Here is a 13,231-nt window from a genome sequence, read left to right on the forward strand (position 1 = left end):
CGACTCCCAGCAACAGCAGCAGCGGCAGTAGGAGGCGTAGCAATGCAGGATCCTCCGGAGGAATCCGGGATAGGAGAGTCAGTCATGCCAGTGACATGGCCTACAGGACTACTTCCGATCCTGACTAAGGAGGAAATTGACGAGGAGGGAGTTGACGGTGTGGTTTGCAGGCGCTTGGATACAACAGGACAACGGGATTTAGGTGTCCCTGGACTGCTTACGGTCTTAGCCAAAGTTTCTGAACTTGACAGTAACTTATTATGAACGCGCTGCAGGTGCCGTATAAGGGAGGATGTTCCTAGGTGGTTAACGTCCCTACCCCTACTTATTCCACCTTTACATAAGGTACATATGGCAAGACAGTTGTTGTCCGGATTTGGATAGAAATATTGCCAGACCAAAGAGGTGGAATGTTTGGTCTTCTGCCCAGGCATGACCGTGATGGGCTTTTTCATCCCACAGACAACTGTCTCCCCCGGAGCCTGATTTAAACAAACCACATCACCATCAGAATCCTCCTCGCCAACTTCCTCCTCAGCGCCAGCTACACCAGTATCCTCATCCTGTTGTACTTCAACAGTGACATCTTCAATTTGCATATCAGCAAGTGGACTGTGGGTGCTCCTTTCAGCACTTGCAGGGGGCGTGCAAATGGTGGAAAGAGCCACCTCTTCCCGTCCAGTGCTGGGAAGGTCAGGCATCGCAACCACCACCACACTTGGACTCTCCTTGGGGATTTGTGATATGTTCTTAGAAAGCACAGTTCTTCGCTGTGCTTTTGCCAGCTTAACTCTTTTGATTTTTTTAGTGGGAGGAGGGCTTCCATCGTCATGTGAAGCTGAACCACTAGTCATGAACATACTAGGGATCGACCTTAGCCGTTCCTTGCCACTCTGTGTCGTAAATGGCATATTGGCAAGTTTACGTTTCTCTTCAGCTGATTTAAATGTTTTTTTCAAGGTCATTTTCCTGAACTTTGTCATTTGGGATTGTATGTGCCCTCTATTATGACATTGGGCATCGGCCTTGGCAGACGACGTTGATGGCATGTTATCGTCTATGTCATGACTAGTGGCAGCAGCTTCAGCACTAGGAGGAAGTGGTTCTTGATCTTTCTCTATTTTATTTTTATCAGAGAAAGTTTGGTCCTCCATTTATGTTATATCGATTTGATATATACGTGCGGCTAAACACAGAAAATATTTTTTTATTTTTGCTGGAGAGTAGTGCACTTTGTGGGTTACACCAGCCTTTAAGAAATGAGCCAGCCGGCTCTTTACTTATGGGACACAGGCGCACACTTGGCACTACTTTGTTGATGCACGTGCGGCTACTGCGCACACAATTCACAAACACAGAAAATATATTATTTTTTTAGCACTTGGGGGGAGCACCCCTGATGGACAGAGCACCCCCTGGACAACACTACAGCACCCCCTTAGGACTGGGACACTGCACAGGACTTTGGAGTGGACACAGCCCCTATGGAGAACTGACTGCACAACACAGTCCAGCCAGCCCCTATGGACTTTGAAGTAGTGGACACAGCCCCTATTAACAACAGCAGCACAGCACAACACAGCCAGCCCCTATGGACTTTGAAGTAGTGGACAACAGCAGCACTACACTACACTACACTACACAGCCCAGCCAGCCCTAACTCCCACCCTCCCTCTTCACTGTCCACAGCCGAGTGAGAAAATGGCGCTGACGCGGGTACCTTATATAGGATCCAAAACTCGCGAGACTCGGAAGGCGGGATGATGACGTTTTGCCTCGATTTCAGATCCGAGTCAGGCGGGAAAAGTCGAGCCTGACTCGGATCGGGGGGGCTTTGGGGGGGCTCGGGGGGGTTCAGAAATCCGAACCCGCTCACCCCTAGTCTAGAAACAAAAGTGTACTTTATAGATTTCAAGAGGTAATTAATCTGCTGCACCATGACATGACTGCAAAGCCCTACCCTGACAGAAACACAGAAATACCCCTGGATGCACAGCCATGGACAAAAGTTTTGAGAATGACACTGGTTTTCACAAAGTCTGCTGCTTCAGTTTTTATGATGGCAATTTGCATATACTCCAGAATGTCAAGAGTGATCAGATGAATTGCAATCAATTGCAAAGTCCCTCTTTGCCATAACAATGAACTTAGGGCCTGATTCAGACCCAGTCGCTAAGCTGCGATCGCACGCAGCCGTAACGAGCGAATAAATGCAAAACAAGCGATCTCACGCAAACCACAACGCAAAGACACACAATCTTAACACTCACCATAGTCTGCAAACGAACATCACCTCTCTGCTACCGATGCATTCACTCCAGAAATCAGCAGACTCATCGTTCCTTTTCCCATATATCGAAACCATAAGCAGGACATCTGCTACATTGCGATGTACTGTACCTGCCTGAACCAACAATGTGCATTTGCTAATAGCTTGTTATGTGTATGTAATTGTGGTTTGATTGCATCTTTGATCTTCTTTAGGTTTTGGTTTATTAGTTTTATTGAACATTCTTAGGCCCTGATTCAGAGCCGCTCGTAAGCGGCAGTACGCTTGTTCCGAGCGATGTTCGCACATCTGCGCATGCGTATGGTTTATAATACGCATGCGCGAACCAGTCAGTGCGGCCGAAAATCGTTTGTTCGCTATATAGCGAATGCCTGCTACTTTGAGTGACAGGATGAAGCGTATGTGGGTGGTAACAGGGGAAGGTGCTTGAAAACGGGGAGTGGAAATAAGAACGCAGGCGTGCTTAAAGGTCAAAACGGGCGTTTTATGGGTGTGCATAATTAAAACAGCAGCGTCATTGACCACGTCACCTGGTTGTTTTATAGTCAGAACTGCTCGCAATATAGTGGTAGGAAAAACCAACCACAAGAATAGCGAGCAGTTCATACGCCTTTCGATGTACTCGATTAATCTAATAAATAGCGGACAAGACGTATGATGCGAGCGGCCAGGGGGCGTATATTTCAAATAAACGTCTGCATGTTTTGTTCGCTCATTCACACATGGAGGCGTCAACAGACCGCAAAGAGCGAACGGTTCATTTGAATAGCCACCCCCTTTTTCTGAACGAGCGAGCGCTAATTGCGTCCGGCTCTGAATCGGGCCCTTTGTCTTTTCTTTATTTTCTTTGAACTTTAAGAAACACACACACACACACACACACACACACACACACACACACACACACACACACACACACACACACACACACACACACACACACACACACACACATAATTCTCCAGCTCTCTCTTTTTTTTTTTAAGTATTAATATGCAATATATGTATATCTATAACTTATATATATATGTGTGTGTGTGTATATATATATATTATATATATATATATATATATATATAATGTGTTCTAAATCAGCTCTTAACTGTCACTATATAGGCTTGGTTTTCAAAATGTCAGTTCTGATTAGATTGTTTGTCAGATTGCTTCCATCCATGTTTTAATTTAAAAAAAAACAACAACAATGTGTATATATGGGGGCACATTTAGCCATGTTTGGTTTTGCAATGCATTTAGGGCATGGCAGTAATGTCCCTGATTGCTTTGCAAAAAGTGTGTTTCTATCAGCAGGATGTATCATCCAGGACATGCAGGGACACAGGCTCCGAAAAGAGGCCATCCCTGTGATGTTTTTGAAAAGCTACCAGAAGTAAAACCCAGGCGCTAAAAAGTAAAAAAAAAGTCCCTCCAGTCTTGATGCGGCTGAATGAGGTAGTCACCCTCATAAATAGAAAAACATGTATGTAAAAGAGAGCACACACAGAGGCTGGGGGTATCAATTAATGTACTCATGTCAATAGTTAGAACAGTATATAAAACATTTATAAAACAAGCAAACAAATGATAGCAGCAATAAACAACACATTTAATCTATACGTAGTAATAAAGTGATCATAGCCTAGAAAAATCTTGTAAATATTATAAGCATGTAGTTTTTCAATGTAGGATCCCTAGATTATGACCAATTATTGAAAATTTTCTTTTCTCCAGAGAGATAAAAGTGCAGTCTTTTTATTCAAAATCAATGGATCGTTAGTGAATAGGTAATGGCCCATGCACTGAGTGGAAAGTATATTGTCAGCCAGTTGTTATTACCTGCAGACTCCTGTCCCGTAATGAGGGCAAAAGGCTGGGCCTGAAAAGTGATGCTCCTTAGTGCCCAGATGGTAATGCGCTCAACCCGACCTGCCACCTGTGTGTTCCTCGGGCCGCGTTCCTGGGGCCACGTTCTTGGGGTATTGATAGCCCCACTCTGTTTCAAATACAGCTCCGGCTGTTAGTTAGTGAGGCGGCGCCATTGATTGTATGCCCGTGATTGCATACAGCAGTCCCGTCTCGTGTCTGGTCTGCCGCCGGACAGTGCAGTGTGAGCGGCCAGTCTGCTCCTCCGATTAGCACCAAACTTATTACTCCGGCTTGTGAGCAGTGGGTGAATCAGTAATGCTCAGGTATTTTGTTAGCCGGAGAGGATCAGCGAGCAGTCATGGAGTCTTTAGGTAGCAGGTGGTAGAAGAATGAACTGTATGCACGGGATCACAGAGGTACATGCAAGACACCTACGCGTTTCAACGTCTCAAGGACATCTTTTTCAAGGTGGATAGAATGTTGCAGTATCCATGTACTTAACTAGCTTTCTTACTTCTCTACATCTATTACAGCTGTTATTAACTAAGTGATTAAAACAAATGACTTGAGTACAATTTTTTTTTGCCAATGTTAGAAAGTTTCAAAAGGAGACAGAGTATAGACTGCATAAACTCAGATTATGCAAGAGACAGGGTCGGCAACAGAAATCTTGGGGCCTGGTACATGAAGTCTCTGGGGACCCCCTACCCACAGCGCCATCCCCCTGGGCCTAAAACCCTGAACCCCCACACTGCAAGATGTATTTATTAGAAAGTATCACATAAATTTCAGGACAGGGGTGGCAGGGAAAGGTTTGAAGTGACAGGGACAGGGCCAGGACAGAGGTGACAGGGAAAGGATAGAAGGGCCAGGACAGAGGTGACAGGGAAAGGATAGAAGGGCTGGGGCCAGGACAGAGGTGACAGGGAAAGGATAGAAGGGCCAGGGCCAGGACAGAGGTGACAGGGAAAGGATAGAAGGGCCAGGACAGAGGTGACAGGGAGAGGATAGAAGGGCCAGGGCCAAGACAGAGGTGACAGGGAAAGGATAGCAGGGACAGGGCCAGGACAGAGGTGACAGGGAAAGGGTAGAAGGGCCAGGGCCAGGACAGAGGTGACAGGGAAAGGATAGAAGGGCCTGGGCCAAGACAGAGGTGACAGGGAAAGGATAGCAGGGACAGGGCCAGGACAGAGGTGACAGGGAAAGGATAGAAGGGCCAGGACAGATGTGACAGGGAAAGGATAGAAGGGCCAGGGCCAGGACAGAGGTGACAGGGAAAGGATAGAAGGGCCAGGGCCAGGACAAAGGTGACAGGGAAAGGATAGAAGGGCCAGGACAGATGTGACAGGGAAAGGATAGAAGGGCCAGGGCCAGGACAGAGGTGACAAGGAAAGGATAGAAGGGCCAGGACAGAGGTGACAGGGAAGGGATAGCAGTGACAGGGACAAGGCCAGGACAGGGGTGACAGGGAAAGGATAGAAGGGCCAGGGCCAAGACAGAGGTGACAGGGAAAGGATAGAAGGGCCAGGGCCAGGACAGAGGTGACAGGGAAAGGATAGAAGGGCCAGGACAGAGGTGACAGGGTAAGGATAGAAGGGACAGGGCCAGGACAGAGGTGACAGGGAAAGGATAGAAGGGCCAGGACAGAGGTGACAGGGAAAGGATAGAAGGGCCAGGGCCAGGACAGAGGTGACAGGGAAAGGATAGCAGGGACAGGGCCAGGACAGAGGTCAGGGAAAGGATAGAAGGGCTAGGACAGAGGTGACAGGGAAAGGATAGAAGGGACAGGGCCAGGACAGAGGTGACAGGGAAAGGATAGAAGGGCCAGGGCCAGGACAGAGGTGACAGGGAAAGGATAGAAGGGCCACGGCCAGGACAGAGGTGACAGGGAAAGGATAGCATTAACAGGTCCAAGACAGTAGTTACCTGGCAGGAAATAGGGGACAGGACAAAGAAGACAAGGTAGGACAGAAGTGAGAGGGCCAGGACAGGAGTCAAAACTGGGACAGAGGTGAAAGGCCCGGAGGTGACAGGAACAGGACAGAGGGGACAGTGCCAGGACAGAACTCCCCCATCTTGGGCTCACTTGGCACAACCCACCTTTCCCTTACTGGGCACATTTAACAATGCTCCACCTTTCACTGGGCACACTTAGCACCCCTCCCAGGCTAACTTAGCCTCTGGGTACACTTAACCCCTCCCCCAATCTGGGCACACTTAGAACCCACCTCCCTCCACCCTTACAAGGCAGACTTACCCCCTTTCTCCTTTCTTAGTACTGGGCGCACTCACTAGAGCCACCAGGTGCTGGCCGCATCTTGGAGTCCCGCTGTCTGGCTGCCCCCCAGCACGGACACACAGCACGCCATGGGAACTCTGAGCTGCGAGTCCCGCCGATGTCCGGAGTCCCGCCAAAGTGTTCCTGACCAGTGCCTGACGACAAGGGCCAGGCCCTTCCAGGCACTGGTACAGTGCAGTGGAGGAGCAGTGAGGGAGGTAAAAAGGGGGGACAGCAGGGGGTGGGACTTTGTAAAGACTCTAAAGAGCCTATCAGAGGCTCGGCTGCTCTTCTCCCTGTAGCAAGCTGCCGTTACCTGTCATAGAGTAACAGGCGCAGCCGCAGCCGGCACCAGCATTAATGGTCCCAGCAGCCGCTGCAGGGAGAGCGCCTCTACAGCCTGGCGCCTCTCTGCAGTGCAGGGTCTGTCGAGTGGTTTGCTGTGGCCCCTCGGGCCCCTCTGTTCCTCAGGGCCCGGGGCGGCAAGAGATATACTCAAATTGTATAACATAATAAATTACAGAATTTCATAATAACATTATTTGAATAGAAAATATCTGTTGAGTGTTTAATTTAAACAGAGATTCTGTAAAGACAATTTTACATTTCTCAAATCTGCCTTATTTTATAGAATAGACTTTCTTGTGTCCATATAAGTATACTGTATGTATATACATCCCTCTCTCATTTTTCTATTTTATTTATGTATTTCTGTTTTTACATATATACTGTATGCTAAATGTTTATATAGGTAATTTTGCTGGGACATTTTTTACCCACAAATTAATCTTTGACCACTTGTTGTCGGGTGAGTGAATATCTGGTCATGTGACTCGCATTTTAACATAAAGGGTTTTATCGGAGGGAGTGTCCATAAGGTGAGCATCTGATTCATTGATATTTCACACAGATTCGGATACAAATGAAAACCTCTATTACCCAATCACATACTTAAGCGTAATATATACATATATACGTAATTCACCCTTAAAGTTAGGATCATGGAAAATATGTAGAAGAATTTATGTTTGAATAGATGAATATAGGGCCTGATTCAGACTTGGGAATAGAGTGAGATATCTCTCTCAACTGATCATCTTGGTGAAACCGTGCTGCACGGCAAGTGGGGCAGATTTAAAATGTGCAGAGAGATTTAGATTTTGGAGAAGTGTTTCCAAACTGAGTCAATGGCCAGGCAGTGCGCATGCTCCGGCGCTCGCATCCAAAGGGGACGGCTGTCGATGTTGATCGACAGCTCACCCCGTTTGGTAGGTGGGTCGGGGGCTGGCCAAACAGATGCATTCCCGAAGGAACGCCTGCCATTTGGGGGCAGCCCTACTGACATCACCAGTGATGTCAGTAGTGAGCTTCCTGCTCTATTAGAGCAGGTAGCTCACTGGGGCTTGCGGTCTCGTCGCAAGCCCGATGGTCGCCGACCATCGCGACCATCACCTGGCCGCTCGCAAAAGCTGTGGGTGGTCACCCACAGCTTAGCGAGCGGCCGGGAGGCCGGCTCCAAAAGAAAAATAAAAAAGCTTCCCTGATTTAGAGCGGGCGGTCTGAAAGAGCGTCCTGCTCTGAATCAGGGCCTGACATCTAAATTGTAGAGTAATAATAAAGCTGTGCAGTATTTGCGGGCTACATGCAAAATCAGCCAGTATTTACCCCACATGTAAAAAAAATATGTATTTACACCTCTTACATTGCAATATGGTTTGTTCAGGTTCACAGTTGAGAGATATCTCACTCTTCTATTCCCAACTCTGAATCAGGGCCATTGGGCCTGATTCAGACCCGGTTGCGAGTGCTGAGCGCTCGCAACTGGGTCGATTGTGGACCAGAGCACATGCGCACGACGGAGCCGGCTCCATCGTGCGCATGCGCGAGACCCGGATAGCGTCGGGCAATCCGTCGCTCCAGGTCTCGTACCAAAGGGGGCGTGCCTACGATGTTGAATGACAGCACACCCCCTTTGGTGGGCGGGCGGGGGGGGTGGCTGCCCAGACGGAGGCGCTCCCATGAGAACGCCTACCATCTGGAGGCGGCCCCACTGACATCACAAGTGATGTCAGTGGGAGAGCTTTCGGCTTTCTGGGGCTTGCGACCACAAGATCCTACCACAAGGGTCTCGTTGCAAGCCGGATGGTCGTGATGGTCTTGACCATCGCGACCATCATCATGGCCGCTTGCTATAGCTGTGGGTGGTCACCCACAGCTATGCGACCGGCCAGGAGGCCGTTCTAAAAAAAAAAAAAAGACCGGCCCTGATTCTGGCTCTGAATCAGGGCCATAGTTCCTTGATCTTCAATACTAATACAGAGCGTATTCTTCTCAGCTTTATACATTAAAGATGCATAATGTGACTGGCTATGATGTTTCACAGTTGAGAAGAAACAAGATATCTGTTATATTCGTTATACATATACCCATGACAATTAAGGAAAAAACAATTATTATATATATATATATATATATATATATACACACACTTAAAAAGAAGAAGAGAAATAGAAAAACAGAAGGAATAGACCCAAAAATATGGGACTAGCAGACCCTGACAATAGTGTCTTTTAATGAATCAGAGAAACGGAAGGTACATAAATGGAAAGAAGGGGGTCCCTGAAGTAGACTATATGTGTAGACATGTACATTGTAATATTCTTAAAGGGATAAACCTGTGAGCAGTGTAGCTTAGCTCCAGTGAGATGGAGATTCTAATCATATGAATCAAAAAACATTTGAAAAAGCATTCAAGGAAGTTTCTAGTATAGATAGGGCACATCTACTACAACCCAGGAATACATCAGTTAACACACAGTTGTGCGTCTGCAGCCTATGCGGCGTAGCCTATGTCGCACCTCCGCGTAGGCTTGTACTTTTCTGTTATTGGTAACAAATGGTGCCACAGGCCCCAGGCGACGTTATATTACATTAGCCATAATCCGCAGCTCCCTGCGGGTGAAGCTTGCGGCTCTCATGACTGCAATGACAAATATTATAGTGTGCATACGTTATATAAACTATGATGCGATCTGATTGGCTGTCCCCACAAAAATACTTTTTACTTTGTGCCACAGCTTGGGTATGCCTGTGCAGCATTCCATACACTTCCAACACTCCGCAGTTCCTCGTAAATGTGGCTGTAACTTGTAAGGGCGGTTTTATAGGCGTGTGTTGGTGATGGTTGGGCGCATGTGCACTGCGTATGAATGGCGCACAATTATATCTGCATACGCATATGCCTATAAATAGCGACACTTTGCTTTTGGATTTTTGTAGTCCTGGAGGATCAGTCCTGCTTTATGGCTGACTGCTTTCAGGAGATACTGTACACAATTTTCTGGACGAATTTAGAATGGGACTATCATTAGAAAATCTTGCAGATGTGGGTGTTGAAAGTGTGCCTGTGCCAAGACCAGATGTTCCTCCTCCACCTCCTACAAACACATCACCTCCAAATGTGTCTGCCCCATTGGCAAGATGTGGCTTGTTCTGCTTCAGATGGCAGGATACAAGGTTAAAATATTTCTTGTGTGGTTACGGATACCCTCATCCATGAGGCACTAACCAAGTTATATCTTGGGCATGACATTCAAGTTGAAGTTCATTGAGAGATCTGGGTGGAAATAACCAAAAACATCAATCTTAAGCACTCCACTCAATATGAGGATTATTACCTTAGAAGGTATGTTTTAAAATAAAATCCATTCCATTTTAAAATTTTATTTTAAAAATGGTAGTATTTAATGTGAAATAATACAAAGTATATTTTGAAATCCCAATGTTGTAATACCAATGTTAAATATATAATTTGTGACATAGCAAGATGTTTTTTGTTCAAAAATATTAAAATAAAAATTGTTATTAGATGGAGTGACCTCTGCAGCCGACTCTGTAGAAACATCAATTCACAAATCCAACACCTAAATGGACCAGGGGTCCCCTCCCTGACATCTTGGCTTTGACCCAAAGAAATCTACAAATCTTGGGGTCCTTAGAATGGAGCTTGTTGTCCAATGGAAACTTACTTCATCTGGTGCCTAGACAAGATACCCAACATGCTGTGTCTGGTAAATATTTGCATACACTTGTCTCTGTATCTGTCTATTTATGTGTAAAGTCCAAAAACTAATTTTTTCTTGTTCATTTTTAAAGGACCTGTCATGGATCAAAGACTGCAGTCGGATGGGGGGAGGGCACAACCTCCATTAACTGTGCCTCCCCCATCCACCACTGCCACCCTTGTCGAAGTCATCAATGGCCTTAGGGTGGCAGTGGAAAGCCAAGCTGCAGCCATTGAGGCAGTCCAGGCCAGCATGGTGGCACAAACCTCCATTCTAAGGACAATTAGCCAAGATATCCTTAGATGGGAGATGAAACACCAACTTACTGGCCCAAGACGAGGTGTGAGTGAGGTGGACCAGTGCCCTGCTCTGGCTGGAATGAGCTCCAAGCAGGGTACACGACGGTCCACCCGGATCCGGAAATTGATAGGTTTATGACCCATAATTTTCCATGAAATTGATTGTAACCAAAAAAATAAACCTTTTTTTACATTTCAAACAAAGTCTGTGAGTTGTATTTTTAATATGCATTTCAAAATTAAATTCTAAAAAATAAGAGGGCCTCTACAGCTGCTATGGAACTACACATCAAAGTATGGGCTACCACAGTATTGCTATTAAGGCATGTATTTACTCTGGAATGGCATGCTGGGATGTGCAGTTCTACAACAGCATGAAGGGAGCACAATACAAAAAAAAAGAGACAACTATTCTAGAGTTTACAATTTAACACTTTAATTACACAATTTGGAATGTATTTGTATAAAAATAAACATGCTGTAAGTTTTTAGGGTAGTGAAACGTATTTGGTACCTGTAAACACATCACAATGATAAACAATCAGAGTAAGTAGAAAAATAATTGGATTGGCCAAAACAACACATCTAGACAGCAATCATTCAATGCAATGAGCAGCATCTGATACTCTATTATGTGTGTTTGCAGCCATCGGTAGCGAAGAGAATCATCGACTACAAATGCATTGCTAGCGGTAGACCCCAGGCTACCCCTAGCACTGTGAGTGCTGCAGAGAGGAAAAGAGCCAGGTGACGTGTTCAGTGACGATCCAGTTTAATTATGTATGCCCAGAAGTTGGTGTACAAACACCCAGCCATGCCTGTGCTAGTTCAAGCACACCCTGTTTACACAGACTTGACCCAGCCACCACCCACTGATACCCTGTTCTGTCACTCAAACTACCACTCTGGAAGTATGCTTGAGAGCAATTGTTTCCTCATCGCAGTGGCGGGTTCACGCATGCGCACTGTGACGCATACGCATGTGCAGTTCTACACAATCGTAGCTTAGCGAGTGGATCTTAATCAGGCCCTTAATTCTGAAAACATTTCCACTGCATTTCAGCCCTGCCACAAAAGGACCAGCTGACTTCATGTCAGTGATTCTCTCGTTAACACAGGTAACAGTGTTGATGAGGACAAGGCTGGAGATCACTCTGTCATGCTGATTGAGTTGGAAGAACAGACTGGAAGCTTTAAAAGGATGGTGGTGCTTGAAATCATTGTTCTTCATCTATTAACCATGGTTACCTGCAAGGAAACATGTGCAGTTATCATTGCTTTGCACAAAAAGGGCTTCACAGGCAAGGATATTGCTGCTAGTAAGATTGCAACTAAATCAACCATTTATCGGATCATCAAGAACTTCAAGGAGAGAGGTTCAATAGTTTTGAAGAAGGCTTCAGGGCACCCAAGAACATCCAGCAAGCACCAGGACCATCTCCTAAAGTTGATTCAGCTGTGGGATCGGGGCACCACCAGTGCAGAGCTTGCTCAGGAATGACAGCAGGCAGGTGTGAGTGCATCTTCACGCACAGTGAGGTGAAGACTTTTGAAGGATGGCCTGGTGTCAAGAGGGGCAGCAAAGAAGCCACTTCTCTCCAGGAAAAACATCAGGGACAGACTGATGTTCTGCAAAAGGTACAGGGATTGGACTGCTGAGGACTGAGGTAAAGTTATTTTCTCTGATGAATTCCCTTTCAGATTGTTTGGGTCATCTGGAAAAACGCTTGCCAGAAAGAAGGAAAGGTGAGCGCTACCATCAGTCCTGTGTCATGCCAACAGTAAAACATCCTGAGACCATTCATGTGTGGGGTTGCTTCTCAGCCAAGGGAGTGGGCTCACTCACAATTTTGCCTAAGAACACAGCCATGAATAAAGAATGGTACCAAAACATACTCCAAGAGCAACTTCTCCCAATTATCCAAGAACTGTTTGGTGATGAACAATGGGCCTGATTCAGACCCACTCGCGAGCGGCTGTCCGCTCGCAAGTGGGTCGATGTTATGCACTGAGCATGCGCACGACGGAGAGAGCTCCGTCGTGCGCATGCGCCAGACGCGACGAGCGAAGGAAAGTCCTTCGCTCGTTGTGTCCGATCAAAGGGGGCGTGCTGTCAATGTTGATTGACAGCACGCCCCCTTTGGTGGGCGTGCCGGGGGCGTGCCTCCCTGACGGGGGCGTTCCCACGGGAACGCCTCCCGTCAGAAGCCGGCCCACTGACATCACTAGTGATGTCAGTGGGAGTGATTTTGGCTCTGACAGAGCCAAAATCACTCCGGAGCTTGCGGTTGAAAACCTCAACCGCAGGCTCCGGCTCGCAATTTCGATGGTCGCGATGGTCTCGACCATCGCGGCCATCACAAAGCACGCTCGTATAGCCTGTGGGTGGTGACCCACAGCTATACGAGCGTCCAGGAGGACGCTCCATGAAAATGGA

Source organism: Taudactylus pleione, unplaced genomic scaffold, assembly GCF_031769625.1.
Source record: "Taudactylus pleione unplaced genomic scaffold, aTauple2 ptg000763l, whole genome shotgun sequence".
Taxonomy (NCBI): domain Eukaryota; kingdom Metazoa; phylum Chordata; class Amphibia; order Anura; family Myobatrachidae; genus Taudactylus; species Taudactylus pleione.